This window comes from Homalodisca vitripennis, chromosome X (assembly GCF_021130785.1).
Source record: "Homalodisca vitripennis isolate AUS2020 chromosome X, UT_GWSS_2.1, whole genome shotgun sequence".
NCBI classification, from domain to species: domain Eukaryota; kingdom Metazoa; phylum Arthropoda; class Insecta; order Hemiptera; family Cicadellidae; genus Homalodisca; species Homalodisca vitripennis.
In genome coordinates, this window is record NC_060215.1 from 25,981,122 (window position 1) to 25,998,048 (window position 16,927).

The following is a 16,927-nucleotide window of genomic DNA, read 5'->3' on the forward strand; positions in this document are numbered from 1 at the left end:
GTTGCTAATGGTCGGCTAAAAATTACAGAAGTAACCTTGTCATTGCAGTGTCATTTATATCGTATTATCTGATACTGATACCACTGTAGATTAGGCTTACTAAGGAGGGAAATAACGAATTAGAAATAACATAAGTTATAAACCTGCGTAGCCTAATACTATAAATTCGTGAATTGAATATACATTTTTTGATTTGTGGCACAGTTCCTTAGGATTGCATGTATTAATTTACATTTCATCTGTTATTGTTATATTTTTTTAAATCGACACAGTATTGTTTTATGCTGTCGCATAGAGTTGTACTGTACATCAACAACACATTGTTGTACATCAACATAATGTGATGATTTTCCAAATATAATAAAGAACAAAGGCATCAAGATTTATTATTCATCATGTTGAAAAATAATGGAAAATAAAGTCTCTCGTTTAAATGTTAGGGTGCATGGTAATCGGTGAACGGTATAACCGTCGACAAATTGAATGATCGTACAAACAATTAACTAATATAGCAGTAATCTTTTGAAGGTCTTTTCGAAACGAGTTTCAAGAGAAGGGTTCAAAATGAAACAGCGAGCGAGCAGTGGGCCCCACCCCCGCTCGTGCCGCCCAGTCCGCAGTCAAAGCTCCCCAGCCGGTATAAAACTCGCAGCCGCACACATGCTGAAATCTGACACGAAATTAGCGGCAGCCATTATCAATTCGGCTTGAAATCATAATAATAATAAGCGTAATGCGGGAAAGGAATGCGGGGTTATTGCGAACGCGGTGGGTGGTGTGCCGGGGGGGAGGGGGAGGGGGAGCTCTTCCATCAAATACATCAACCATGGATATAAGCCAATAAATGGAACACATCGCACACCCGGAATGTCGAGCCAAACCGACTGCACGGCCGATTAAAAATGGTGCGCAGTTCATCGTCTCACACTAACGATACCTATCGTTGGAGTAGTTATGTAGTCGAGGTCACAGACACAGTACATAGTCTACAGCGCAAGTTTTGGTGGACATGTCGTATTTGTATCTTCACGCAGATTAACCAATAACCTAACGCCAGACACGGAAATACAAACTTTGTCAATCTTACATTAGGCTCACATCTGTAGGGACAGTCAGTTTTAATGCAAAACTTCCTTTAGTTGTAATGATGAAAAATATCAACACGGACATAATAAATACATGTCTTGTCTTGTATATCTGTATTATTATGTAGTTTAAGTTTCTGATTAACGGCGATTCTTATTTTGCCAATTAAACGTTAAAACATTAATTAGAATAATGAATTTTAATCTTCTATTAAGTGTAAGTCTCATAACTATTTTACAACAGGTGCAAATATATTGAGATTTTGAACTATTTTTTATTATAAAATGAATCAGAAAAGATTGAATGAATTCAAAAAGTGATGCAATCTGTTATGGGTAGGTTTTTAATGTTTTTGTTACATACACCCTTTTAACGCAACCCCCTTGAACACACGAACAATATAAAATCTTTTCTCACTACCCCACGAGTAGTTATTGCCTTTGGTAGTATCAACTTTCGGCAGTTTTGTAGCCAAGCCGAATCGAAAACTGGTAAAGATAAGGTTACGGTTTTAACACTGCGGGGACATGAATTCACTTAAGAGAAATGAAAGTACCTTAATTGATTACGTGTGAAGATAATTACACTTCTAAATTAAATATGACTGGAGAAATCAAAACGTTTTAATGAAGCATTCTTAAAGGAGTTATTTTTTAAACAAGCCATTCACTTTAGCCATATTCTATGTACACATTGAAAAGTTCGTGTCTTTATCATCTACGATTTTTCTGTTGGTCTGATTTCAATGCGTTAAAATTACTACTTCACGAAGAGTGGAATATGTGGTTAGTGTCAATGCGTACAGTATAGATGATTTATGTTATACACGTTGTCACTGGTTACAATTCACAAACGGCAGCATTAAAATCTATGAAACAAAAAGCATTTAACACTTGGATGATAATTTTTTAAACTTGTAATTGTGCCAAAAGCAAGGACAGAACGGCGAGTGATATAATGAGTACATGTGAGGCTACCAACAATAACAAAGTATTATAGTAGTATTACTTTCCGTCTGTGCTTATGATGGAAAGATGATCATATTATTGTATACACCATATATTTACCATATGGCTACCATATTTACGCTACAGCAGGATCAGTACTGTGGGGAGTAATCCACACTTCTTTGGGTGTAATTTTATACCGCACCTCTCGACCATTCTCAGGATTTGCAGTCGACAGTGTACAACGAGAACAAAATCGTATCTAAGAGCTGCCCTGCAGCACTCCTCGATACAGCCAAAGTATCCTGGATTTGCGAGTAATAAATCGTGGCACAACGTGTCAGATGCTTGAAAATGATCCAACATCTCTAGCAAGCTGCAGTCGGCAGTGTACAACGAGAACATAATCGTATCTAAGAGCTGCAGGGCAAGCACCCCTCGATACAGCTAAAGGATCCTGAATTTGCGAGTAATAAATCGTGGCACAACGAGTCAGATGCTTGAAAATGATCCAACATCTCTAGCAAGCTGCAGTCGACAGTGTACAACGAAACCATAATCGTATCTAAGAACTGTCCTGTAGCACCCCTCGATACAGCCCAAATATCCTGAATTTGCAAGTAATAATATCGTGACGCAACGAGTCAGATGCTTGAAAATGATCCAACATCTCTAGCAAGCTGCAGTCGGCAGTGTACAACGAGAACATAATCGTATCTAAGAGCTGCAGGGCAAGCACCCCTCGATACAGCTAAAGGATCCTGAATTTGCGAGTAATAAATCGTAGCACAACGAGTCAGATGCTTGAAAATGATCCAACATCTTTAGCAAGCTGCAGTCGACAGTGTACAACGGAACATAATCGTATCTGAGAGCTGCCCTGTAGCACCCCTCGATACAGCCCAAATATCCTGAATTTGCAAGTAATAATATCGTGACGCAACGAGTCAGATGCTTGAAAATGATCCAACATCTTTAGCAAGCTGCAGTCGACAGTGTACAACGGAACATAATCGTATCTGAGAACTGCCCTGTAGCACCCCTCGATACAGCCCAAATATCCTGAATTTGCAAGTAATAATATCGTGACGCAACGAGTCAGATGCTTGAAAATGATCCAACATCTTTAGCAAGCTGCAGTCGACAGTGTACAACGGAACATAATCGTATCTGAGAGCTGCCCTGTAGCACCCCTCGATACAGCCCAAATATCCTGAATTTGCAAGTAATAATATCGTGACGCAACGAGTCAGATGCTTGAAAATGATCCAACATCTTTAGCAAGCTGCAGTCGACAGTGTACAACGGAACATAATCGTATCTGAGAGCTGCCCTGTAGCACCCCTCGATACAGCCCAAATATCCTGAATTTGCAAGTAATAATATCGTGACGCAACGAGTCAGATGCTTGAAAATGATCCAACATCTTTAGCAAGCTGCAGTCGACAGTGTACAACGGAACATAATCGTATCTGAGAGCTGCCCTGTAGCACCCCTCGATACAGCCCAAATATCCTGAATTTGCAAGTAATAATATAGTGACGCAACGAGTCAGATGCTTGAAAATGATCCAACATCTTTAGCAAGCTGCAGTCGACAGTGTACAACGGAACATAATCGTATCTGAGAGCTGCCCTGTAGCACCCCTCGATACAGCTAAAGTATCCTGAATATGCGAGTAATAAATAGTGGCACAACGAGTCAGATGCTTGAAAATTATCGAACATCTCTAGCAAGCTGCAGTCGGCAATGTACAACGAGAACATAATCGTATCTATGAGCTGCCTGCAGCACCCCTCGATACAGCTAAAGGATCCTGAATTAGCGAGTAATAAATCGTGGCACAACGAGTCAGATGCTTGAAAATTATCGAACATCTCTAGCAAGCTGCAGTCGGCAATGTACAACGAGAACATAATCGTATCTATGAGCTGCCTGCAGCACCCCTCGATACAGCTAAAGGATCCTGAATTTGCGAGTAATAAATCGTGGCACAACGAGTCAGATGCATGAAAATGATCCAACATCTCTAGCAAGCTGCAGTCGACAGTGTACAACGAAACCATAATCGTATCTAAGAGCTGCAGGGCAAGCACTCCTCGATACAGCTCAAGTATCCTGAATTTCCGAGTAATAAATCGTGGCACAACGAGTCAGATGCTTGAAAATGATCGAACATCTCTAGCAAGCTGCAGTGGATTTATCTCTCGCCTCAGATAAATCTGGATCATTTGGACAAATGTTTGAAACCTTCCTGAATTTGTCTACAGCTACCTTTATTATCTTCGATATGGTTGGCAATATTGAGATTGGATTCAATGAAGTACACTAGAAGGGTTTTTAATTTTCGATAATCGGTAAACTAGTTTGTCTTGCACGATCTTGAGAACTCGCCCATTTCATCGACAACACATGTTACTACTCCAATAGCGCCAGAATTTGCGGGTTTGATAACTTTTGCCACCACTATCGACCGCCATCATGATTATGTAATTAACTGTATGAAACATGAATTCGGTCCTACATGAACACGTGTTGGTTTTTTACTGAGTTATGTACTCATCCTTTCGTTTTGTGTAAAACCGTCCGTATATATTTATAAATTGAACAATTGAATCTAGTAAATTGTTATCCTTTATTTTGATCCATACTTCATTATTTTCCTTGTTACTGGAATGTTTACGTCCCCATTTTAGAGCCCATACACTATGTGACTGTCATCTCAGTCTTAATGTGCGGTAGAGTGAGCAAAAGGACGTGTTCTTTCTCAACATGGCGATTGCTTGATTAAGTGACTGATGAGTGGTGGAGGGCTGTTGGTTTGAGTATTATTAATCCAACACGATATTGAACCGTGGGTGTGGAACTCAGAAGATTCCTCATAATCGACGAAAATTGCATAGTTGAAATGTCATGAAAGGTCGAGATTATAAAAATGGCTCTCCCATTTGTTGTACTGTATTAAAACTGTAAGATCGACGCTAACGCCGCATACATCATTTTGTTTATGGGTCAGACACGGAGGAACCACTACAGAACCCGTGTTACGAAGAGCCATTCGACAAGAGAGTAGAACATAAAAGCGGCTGTTAGCGGGCGCAGTACATATGTGTTTCGTGGTCGTGTACATATGGTGTTACCGTGATATATCCGCCTACAGCGATTTCTATGTGTTGATACGCCACATTACCCTCCTCCCAGTCTAGTGGGTGGTGTCCGCCCCCTCCCCTCACCCGTCCAGGAGTGGGTGGTGGGTGGCTGCCGGGCCACTCCTGTTTATCCAACATTATACCCGGCGCTCCAGGCTCTATTTTACTTCCTGTTTTACTATGTTTTCCCCACTTGTTTTTCTTGTTTTGATAAATTTCTTCTCGCGCCAAGAAAAACTCCGCCCGGGGTCACGGTTTACGGGCCGAGCGAATCGCCCAGGTCGCGCTGTCTGCCCCTCTGGAGGTGTCTCTGACACAAGGATTAGGCGAACACTTTTTATTTTATCCTTATTATTTCGTAATTAAAACCTAAACTTCATAAGTGTCGCGGATTCAACTAAAAGAACATTTTGAAACTAAGAATTTGATATCTTTTTTACGCTACAATAAATCTCTGGCCTTAGAGAACACTTTTAAATTACATTATCGATCCAAATTACATGTCACATAAAATGCTATCTAGCCATAATACATGTAAAACGAAAGTGTTCTAGGCGTGTATAGACCTTAATCTTCGTTACTCCTGTAGACTGCATGCACGTTGTCCAATAACAACACTTACCTAGCTCTAATATTTGGCGTTCAATTAAATGACCTTCTAGCTTTATAATATATTATTAAAAATCAATAGTTCTCTATCTGTAGTTTTTCTCGTTAAACATCAATACCTCTCAAGCCGCAATTCTTCTTGTTAAGCATCAAAATATTGCTGCTGCATTTCGTCCTATAAACATCAACTCCTCTCTAGTTGTATTTATTACTTATACTTATACATACTTATTAAGCATAAATATATCTTTTCCTTTATGTAGTCTCGTTAAACGTCAATACCTCTCTAGCTGTAATTATACTTGTTAAACATCAATACATCTCTAGCTATAATTCTATTTGTTAAACATCAATATATCTCTTGCTGTATTTCGTCTCGTTAAACATAAATACCTCTCTAGCTGCAATTCTATTTGTTAAACATCAGTATATCTCTTGTTGTATTTTTTCTCGATATCAATCCTCTCTAGCTGTAGTTCATTTAACAAAACATTTCTTTCTATATTTATATGTTTCGTAACATATGTACAAACCTATAGTTTTTAATATTGGTTGTTTTTCAATGTAACCCTTGAAATCTCCAAGAATTACATTTATATTTTGTAATGTAAACTACCTTCACAGTGTTAGAAATGTACGAAACTAATAATAAATACTGGATTGCATAAAATTAAGTTTTAAACTGAATAAAATTGTTCATCTGTAAATCAATATACTATATTAAACGAAAAGTGGGCTTACAAATTATACAAAGTTTAAATATATTTTTGTTGTTTTGCAGATATGGTAGGTCATATCTCCTCAATTTATATTCTTAAATTGTTAATACAATATTATAAGAGTATGAATACGAGCCATTTACAATAAGCTTAACCAACTCATTAATGCTAAGGGTTCTTGGTTAAGTGTTGTCTTTCATTTGTCGTTATCTTCGTGTATTTACTTGTCGTGTTTTATCAGCTTTGAAACATAATAGGAAATAATAGGAAATATAATAAATTTTCATCGGAAAACCATAGTCATTATTAATTGAACCAGAATGAGTTATAGTTGCAACAAGGAACTACATTTTAAAACCAATTCAATTATCATAAAATTGTATTTAAATAAAGTTGGTTCAAAATTGGAATACTCATAAGATCTCCTTATATAATGTACGAGAAGTAATATATTACAGTTATAAAACCCGGAAAAGTCATTAAAACGTTTTTGAATGCAATGACGAAATATTGAGTTGTACCGTAAAAATGTGTATTATCATACAAAAAACAGGACCCAGGATTAAACTCTTTACTTCCACCCTGAAGTCTGCGAGGCCGTAAATGAATTCGTAGGCAGGTCTACCTTCTTCTTGGAAAGATTACTTGTTTTAGTTCTGCTAACACTTTCTTCCTTGTCTAGATTTGTTCTTCACTTTAAGTATGAAAATATCTATTGGCGCCTTTAAAGTCTAGCATGATTTTTGTATCGACAAAAGAAAGTTGTAACTGTACAGCCAAAATACTCCGCTCCAGTCTATATGACACGCTTGCGTGATATTGCATTGTGTAGTAACCAACACAGAATTTCCTACAATGTTCCTAAACGTTGCGGTACTATACCTTGTGAAAACAGTTTCAAGTCAATTCAAGTTATAACTTAGAGCTGTTTTGGCAAGATGTAGTACCATATTTACAGTTCCGTCACAATAGAGCAGTGTTTCCTAAAATTTTGGAATCAAGGCTCTCTTAAGATCTGTACTACTTTCCGCGGCACCCCACCCAATCAGCTCATCTCAATAGAGTCGATAAAGGATAAAAATAAAACATTGTGACCTTATAATTAACATAATGATTCATTCACATCGTTAAAATTTTGCCTGTATCCTTTTGTAAATTTGCCATCATCAAATATCAAGTAAAATGCGTATTTTTAATAAATAATGTAAAACTATGTACTATTCAATATTGCTGTTTTTTGATGAAGAAAACTACCATTATTATTGACTTGGAGTAGTAACAGTAAATATATAGAGGAAAGTAAGTAAAGTACAAAGCGGTTAATAGTGATGAGTGCGCCTGCGAGTCTCTCACCAGAACGCTATTCATGCTATGACATTGTAGGAGTCTCTTTTGTTTAAGCCTTAATTGTTTTAGTATAATATAAGTAATGGAGGTATATTAATAATAGTTAAATAATTCTATATGACATAAATCTGTCTAGCGTGAAAGCAGTAATAAATTTAAGTTTTAAGTTTTTTACACGATATGATATTTTATTAATCACTGTCGTTTAACCACGGCGCCCCTGACAGGGTGTCGAAGCGCCCCAGGTCGCCACGGGGCACATACTTTGGGAGACACTGAAATTGACCATGGATTTTGACAGTTTCTAAAAACGTCTTCAGGTGCTTTTAATATTTAAATGAATCGTTACAACTCGAAGAAAATTTAGACGGGTCATCTTCTACCAGTAGGTATATGAAAAGAAAAACTAAATTTCGTTATAATTTGATAACATAATGCGTCCAAAAATTATTTGATTTGTTTTGACGCTATTATGCATCACCCACGTGATAATACATTTTGGATTTAATCGGCAGAGTTCCAAAAGAATTGAAGGCTGCTGTACGCCCACTCACTGATTTTTAATAACCCAATCATTCTTGTACACTGTACAGTAGTTAGACTCATACCAAACTGTGATATTTGAGTTGAACAGTCATCCCGGAGCTGTCGGTGTAGTGAGAGAGTGACGATGAGCGGGGTGAAGGGGGGAGGGGCGGTTGAATGGACCGTCTCCCCTAATCGATCTGAATATAAAAGCTCGTACAATAAATTACTCATACATGCAGTCAGTTTTTGTTGTAACAGGGTGAGAATTTGGGCCGTTCGGAGGACGGCACGAGCCCTTCTGCATTGAAGGGCCCGGCCCTGTGACTCGCCAAGGCAGGTATATTGTCCTCGTGTTGTTACAGTTGTAGAACATGTTACAGTGCGAGTATTTATATTAGTCTATGTAAAACACATATAGTTGTCCAGGTGCTGAGAGTTAACTTGTATGTTACACAGTCGGAAGTCAGCAGCGCTAGTTTGGTGGGGTTCAACACGGAGGGTATATATAACAAGGTACACGTATCGTACTATAATGTTTCCTCAGACCACATTCTTTTTAACAAGGTTACACGTATCGTACTATAATGTTTCCTCAGACCACATTCTTTTTAACAAGGTTACACGTATCGTACTATAATGTTTCCTCAGACCATATTCTTTTTAACAAGATTACACGTATCGTACTATAATGTTTCCTCAGACCATATTCTTTTTAACAAGATTACACGTATCGTACTATAATGTTTCCTCAGACCACACTATTTTTAACAAGGTTACACGTATCGTACTATAATTAATCCACCGAGTTCGCGAAAAACTAGTTTGTGTATAAAATACAAATTGGTTCTCGGCTCCTAGGTAATAAAATTTAATTCGCCTAACGAATAGCAATATGGCAAATAAAAACAATATTCATTACACCAGTAGGCTTAACTGGTCAGCATCATAGTAAATCATTTTGTTTTTGAAGACGTAGTAGCTTTTGAAGTTCGTTTATTTTGAAGTTCGTTTATTTTGAAGTGTAAGAATCAACTTGATATTACGTTTTCCCTTTTTAACGTTTGAAGAATGTTTACAGCATTGTATGCGAAATACAGCTTTTATGTCAAAATGGTATATTCTAGGCTTCGTTCGAATGCACTTTTCTATTCTTCAATTACAATTCTTGTTTTGAATTGGTTCTGCTACAAGCCCAGGGCTGCATCTAACCAATGTTAAGTTCACCTGGTACTTACCGTACGCAGACCACTAAGATAAAGAGCTGTTGGTTTCAGCTTCTAAACTTATTGAAACTACCTATAAATGTAAAAGCAAAGAAATCGAAACCCTAAAAGTTGTTCACACTGTATAATAATATAACAATAAAGGAACCCCTCGTCTTCTTTACTCGGATACAAAATATAAGATGGACCAGATTTGTAATCAATCATTGCTTCCATTGCTCTGTGTTGAATGAAACATTAATCAAGTAATGTTTAGTTTGGTTAATATTCCTATTTTTCTACTTTATTGATACTTAAACAAGTTGCATTTTCATCGTTATAAAGGATAGTTAGTTTACGTGTACTTATTTTTTTCCACTAAACAAATCTGATATAGACAATATTAAAATTTTTGTATTTTTTAAATTTCGGTTTTAATGCAAGTACATTTTGTTGTATGTTATTTTAACGCCTTTTACTCGTAGGTCTGGTTGCTAGGAGCGATGTTCTGTAATCGTCAGAACAAAAGTAGAACTGTTATTGATTCAAAATATTTTTTTCTATTTATTTATTAAATTGATGTTTCTTAAGTTGATTTTAAGGTAAAACATGGAGAAACATCAAGATACTCCAAAGATGGATTCAAATAGGTTATTTAATAAAAAAAAACACATTATCTATTTTATTGACAGTTAATTTCCATGTTTATAAGGAATAAAGGTCGGCAATCGAGCCACACTGGCTGTGCAATCCTGGGAGTATTATAATGTATACAGCAGCATAAACCTGGCATTGTATTGTTGTCTAATTCTTGTAAGCTGCTGCCCTATTTATGCAAATGATCAGTCATATTGTAGATATTTATTGTCAGTCAATATAATTAGAACATTAAAAACTGCCGTTTTTGGATAGTCAGTAGGAGATTTAATAAAAGGTCTTTTTATTGTTTGGACACATTCCTGGTTAAGGTATAGTCTTCATTGTAGTCGATGGACATATCGTACATGTATGTTAATGATATTTTCAAGTGACCAACAGTTTCAGGTTAAGGTATCGTCGTCATTGTAGCCGATGGACATATCGACTATATTAATGACATTTTCAAGTGACCAACAGTTCCAGGTTAAGGTATCGTCGTCATTGTAGTCGATGGACATATCGACTATATTAATGACATTTTCAAGTGACCAACAGTTCCAGGTTAAGGTATCGTCTTCATTGTAGCCGATGGACATATCGACTATATTAATGACATTTTCAAGTGACCAACAGTTCCAGGTTAAGGTATCGTCTTCATTGTAGCCGATGGACATATCGACTATATTAATGACATTAAGTGACCAACAGTTCCAGGTTAAGGTTTCGTCTTCATTGTAGCCGATGGACATATCGACTATATTAATGACATTAAGTGACCAACAGTTCCAGGTTAAGGTATCGTCTTCATTGTAGCCGATGGACATATCGACTATATTAATGACATTTTCAAGTGACCAACAGTTCCAGGTTAAGGTATCGTCTTCATTGTAGCCGATGGACATATCGACTATATTAATGACATTAAGTGACCAACAGTTCCAGGTTAAGGTATCGTCTTCATTGTAGCCGATGGACATATCGACTATATTAATGACATTTTCAAGTGACCAACAGTTCCAGGTTAAGGTATCGTCTTCATTGTAATCGATGGACATATCGACTATGTTTAGTATAATTATTTTCAAGTGAGTAGCGAGAGGAGCAGGACCTCGACTGCAGGGCAGACATGTACACGCCGGGCTAGCTGTGACCCAGTGTTACTGCACAAGTAGTCGAGTAGTAGGTAGTTACAGTCGAGTGCTTGTTGCTGGTACTCCGGTACATACACGGGAGCAGGTGACGGGCGGTGGGGCGGGGCCGACCGGGGGCGGCACCTCCCGCCCCCCGGGGGCGGCACGGGCCTGCTCACTGCTCCCGACACTCGGACCGCCTCCACTCCTCTTACCTATCTTTAGCGATTCCCCACCACACCGTCTTCACATAAACCACTTTACGTTATATCCTGTGTTCACTTTCAATTCGTTATGCGGCTGCTTTGTTTTTCATTGTTTGCAAAGGGCATTAGCGAGCTTAAATTAAACATTTTAATAAATAATTGAAGTTTTGTGGAAATTCAAATGAGACCGGCAGACCGTCCGTAGTCGGAATTGAAATATTAAATCCGAGTGTACTCCGCCCGTGTGGACGGTATGCGACGCCCTGGCCTTTGTGTTTTATTGACCCATTACATTATAACGGGCGACCGACCACTCTTACGTCACACGGAAGTCTGCAGAACTTTGCCAAAACGCTCTACGGTTATTGAAAGTTACAGAACCGAATTGAAATGACGCGAAGGATTTAATTATATTATGAATTTAATTCTACCTCCTCGTGATAATATTACAGAACACAATAATTATATTTCACAAAGCACACTGCTCTTCTTTGCAAACAATTATTATGTTTTGTATCGCGAATATCTTGGATGTACCATTATACTGCATGAGTTTGTGCTTTGTGGTATCAAATTAAAATCCAGCCAGCAGTTTACCCTCATTGTCCTCCAACGCCCCATAGCAAGCAGAGTAGAGCACCGATAGTGTGCTGTTGAAAACACATGAGAGTAAAGTTATGTAGACTACAATAGAGTCTCACATCATCGACTTTATAGCAAGAGGGCAGATTTATTTTATAAACGTACAAACTAATATAGATGATACATTCATTTTAAAATATAAATTCGAGAATTTTTCTGACAAATTTTGTGTTCAACTTTTTTTTTAAACCATTAAATTTTTTTCTATTCTGTAAGTAGTTTAGTACAGTATATGCTTGGAATAATTTCTAATTATATATTCTGAGATATCTGAGAAACGTAGTCAAATCCAATTTTTTAAACTTAACTCCAACATATTAACCAGTTCAAGTTGTACTACATTCACGCTGTCAGGGAACATTAAACTTTGACAGACATGAATATTTTAGTTAAATTTTGCTTTAAACCTCTTTTTAGTTTGAAATATGATAAATAATTGCTTAATCTTCTCAAATTAAATATATAAATTTCTACATAAAACGGTAACCTCCAACATATTCATATTTCGACGTGAGTAGTCTAGCTTTTGTGTTCAGGAAATCGATCAAGAGTTTATCCAACTACAGACTTTTGAACTGTATAACATAAGGGTCAACATTATAGTCAGTTTATTTGTACTTTCTTCCGTGCCGCGCTTTCTCCTTGATCCTCCGTGCAAGTCACGACGGACCCTCCGAGTACTCATCACCCATTGAGTACCAACGACCATTGAGTACCAATCAGCCACTGAGAATCACAACTGCCCACCGAGTATCAACTGTTAGTTTATTAGTTGGGGTACATTACTAATTTTGAGAACGATTAGGAGAAATTGCAATTGAATTCAATTTCTGTTGGTTGAACTTTTTATTTGGCCAGTTTTTGTTGAATTTGCTATCAGTTAGCCTTATGCTTATCATTTTCATTTTCATTTTATCCAAATTCTTGTAATGCATCAACTTTTAACCTGGAAATAAGAGACAGCAGCAACAACTACACTGCGAACCAATACCCCTCCTATAGTTGAATTATAATGTTGTTTTCACATCTTTCTTTTACAACAACCGAACATACAATGAGAATATTACTGATCTCATTGGGATACGACGCGATGTTCGTTGCTCCAGGTACAACGGCAATGGCGGTACTCATCTGCTTATTGTAGGCTGGAGCCATGAGAAATTAAGCAATTTTAGATTTGTGTGTGTTATTATCAATTTTAATCCGGTTACATGAAGAACCGCTTATTGATTTTTAAGAAATTAATGTAAAAATTACTAAATACAAACAAGTCAGTAGTAATATTTAACGACGTTTCTTGTTGAGCTTGTTATAAAATAACTGTTGTGATATTACATTTGTATAATTTTTTTGTCAGTTATACACGCTCAATTACCAATAGAACGGTGAACTGGAGCTAAACACAAAATCCACATTGAATCAACCCTTCCCGCCATAGCTACGTAACATGTAGAAAACCCAGTTGCTCCACCGTGCTTAGAGATCGTCATCATAGTGCACTCAATTGTGATCCTGATGAGACAATGAGAATACCTCTTCATATAGATTACTCTATATGTTGCAGTCTAAGTGTCTCTGATGTGGAAACAATGTAAAGAGTTCAAATTGAGCTCTTTCGTCGCCGCCTCTCTTTAGATCTCTTCAGACGAACATGACTCCAGATTCCAGGAGTTAACTCTGTGACAGCGTCAGATTCCTGACGCTGCACTAAGAGGAAGGTGAGCTGGAGCTAAACACAACATTCACAATGACTTGTACTAGCCCTGCAGTAAATGGTCGATAATAACAATGTATTTATCTAACTGAGAGCTAACTTTCTTTAAAAACAAGAATACGTGTTCACGTACGCGTATTAAACTAGCTATAAAGTGATAGTGCCAAATAATATGACTTGTGGTCTAAATAAGAAATTCAAGTTAAGTATTTCTGGTACCACAGTGAGGTCACTACCATAGCTACTACCAACACCTACTACCAACCACGTCCTAGTGGTGTAGTGGCGACTACGTGTAACTATCACGAATCATTTTCATGTTGATTGCATGTTTTGTCTCACTGGAATCTTGTGGGTGTGCAGGCCTCAAACCCACAAACAACATTATTAGTAAATTTCATGGTTAATACAATATCAGTAATATACAATGTAATTGTTTACAATGTAATTTCATGGGTAATATGGATCTGCTAGCCCTTGATATTACGTCCTTTTTAAACCCTCTGTTGGTCGTAATAACCGTATTAACACACATTATTACACTAAACTGTGTACAGACGAATTTGTTTGCCAAAATCCACACCTCTCATACGGAGGTGCTGTATGGGACCATGAAAACACAAAAACCAAATCTCTTTTTAAATTGCAAAAGATGGGTTTGAAAAATATGTCAAATAAATGCACTCGGTTTTCGTATAGAGCTCTAATTAAGATAAACAAACGTGTGGGGTCTCATATAACTTAGCACGTAGATCAGTTACCAAGTGGATGGTTAACAAACACCTACAACATTGGAGAAATACTGAGGGGAATGTACAAGCAAAGCAGATGCTCAAGGGACTATCAAGGAACATTGCAGCAGATGCCCTTAGAATGAGTAGAACGGAGATCCGAAAGGTGACTGGTTTTATTACAGGTCATTGGATATTCCGAAGTCACCTGAACAGAATAGGTATTCCAGTTCAGGAAACACTGTGCAGGAAATGTGGCGAGGCTGACGAAACAGCCAAGCACGTCATATTTGAATGTCCGGCATTACAGAGCAAACGCTCAAGATCCCTAGGTGTTCTTATGCATACGGAAGAGGGGTTGGAACAGGAAAGCATTGTTCAGAAGATCTCATGGTTTTGTAAAGGCCTAGGATTTGATGAAAAAAGATAAACAATACACTATATTGAAACTTTCAGCAATTTTCAATTTTTTATATTTTCGTCAGTTTTATTTGTCCGGAAGAACATAAATCTCTTCGAGACTGTCGTCTGCGGTGGGCATTACCTTCTCAGTGAATTGAATCTTGGAATTCCGCATATAGAACTACTTTTTTCCAAAACTCGTTTACTGTGGCGTTAAACTTTAATTTACTGCCAGATTAGCTGAGGCGTTAGAGCAATCATGCCTTAGGGAAGGGATTGAGAATGCCTGTTTTGACAAAAACCCGTACAGTGTTGGGGAGTTTCTAACTTAGCACTGATAACGGATAACACTGATAACAATTTAACAGTGCACAATGAGTGCACTTTTTACCACGACCAATGGGTACATCAAGGAAATACAAGTTATTTTCACAGGTACAATTAAATTCTATTGAGATTATTTTCAGTAATAATCATAGATCGACATTTCATTTTGCATGCATTAATTCAAATTCAGCTCTTTTAAAATTATAACCGGCTGACCAACTTTCTGTTTTCATCTCACACGATTAGGCAATCCGTGGTGTGCTGATTTTGTGTTCTGCCTGAACAAAATGTCTTCAATATATCTCGAGGCATTGTTTAACTTACAAGTAACAGAAATTGTCTATCGTATAATATTCAATATTCATTCAACAGACCTACACTGTCAACAGGGACATTTACACCAAGTAACCGAGCAATCAAATTCCGCAACATCAAAGTTATTGAATCCTTGCATTGAAGCACTGAATCACAACTCATCTGTGAGCTCCCATCCATGCCATAGAAGACAAGCTCTGGAGAGCTGTAAGTGTGACTATTGACAGTGAGAAGGTCAACAAAACTGTGAAATGCGCGAGGGGGAAAGTCGAGTGATTTTTGGAAAAGCTACTCCGAGTTGTGTCGTAATCTTTCTCCAGATTGTACCAGAATTTGCCATTTGTAATGATGCAGTATTTCTATGTAAAAAAATATGTCTTGTTTATTCGTTCTTTCGGTTAAAACGGATTCGAACTATTTATTTTGTTACTCCTGGTTCAAAATCACGTTCGTATTTACCTTCAATGAATGTTTCCTTCTGTCGATTTTCAACGTGACATTCAAGGTTTTACAAGATCCTACCAACCTAGCAGTAAAATACCCTTACACTTCATCATAAGAGTGAAACCTGCCTGAAACTCAGTGAATGCAGAACCAAACCTTTTATAAATGTTAACAATTTTACACTGCTGAATATCTCAAAATTGTTGCGTACATTATACTTCTTTTGTTTGCTGTTTGTGGGGTACAACAAAACTATTTTCTACTGATCTTCCACGACCGGCAATGGTTCTTCCGCTATTTGAGCGCTTATAAATTAGATAATTCTGACATTTTCTTTGATCTGTTGAAATAGTGGTTTGGAAAATCCTTTGAGCTATGACTATTGATCCATGGTGAATTTGGATGGAAAAAGCCACATCGTCCACGCACCGTATATGTCGAGACAATTTCATGAACGCTGAAGTCTCGTATTCTGCTCAAACAACCGAGTCTACTTTTATTTTTCTCTTAACTTGTACTCTTCATTAACTGTTATCAAAATATGTGCACGAGACAAGCCCTTTTACTGACTCTAACTAATAGATTTGGCCGCTTGTTTAAGAACGCATTGTAATGAAGACTTCATTTGATTCCAATAACGTTAAAAGTAAATGAAATAAATGGATAAGGCTTCCGGACAGAAAACATTGGCCATTGACAGACAATGGCGAACGGATTCCAATCCTTATTGTGGAGATTGTGGTAATTTCTTGAGAGGCACTTGGCACAATGACTTGTCGGTATCTGCTCG

General features: G+C 37.4%; 1 protein-coding gene across 3 annotated transcripts in view; it reads left to right on the forward strand.

Annotated features, from left to right (window-relative positions):
• Positions 1 to 16,927, forward strand: part of LOC124368810 (E3 ubiquitin-protein ligase RNF220-like) — a 218,977-nt gene that overhangs the window by 177,872 nt on the left and 24,178 nt on the right. The gene's annotated exons all lie outside the window — the stretch shown is intronic.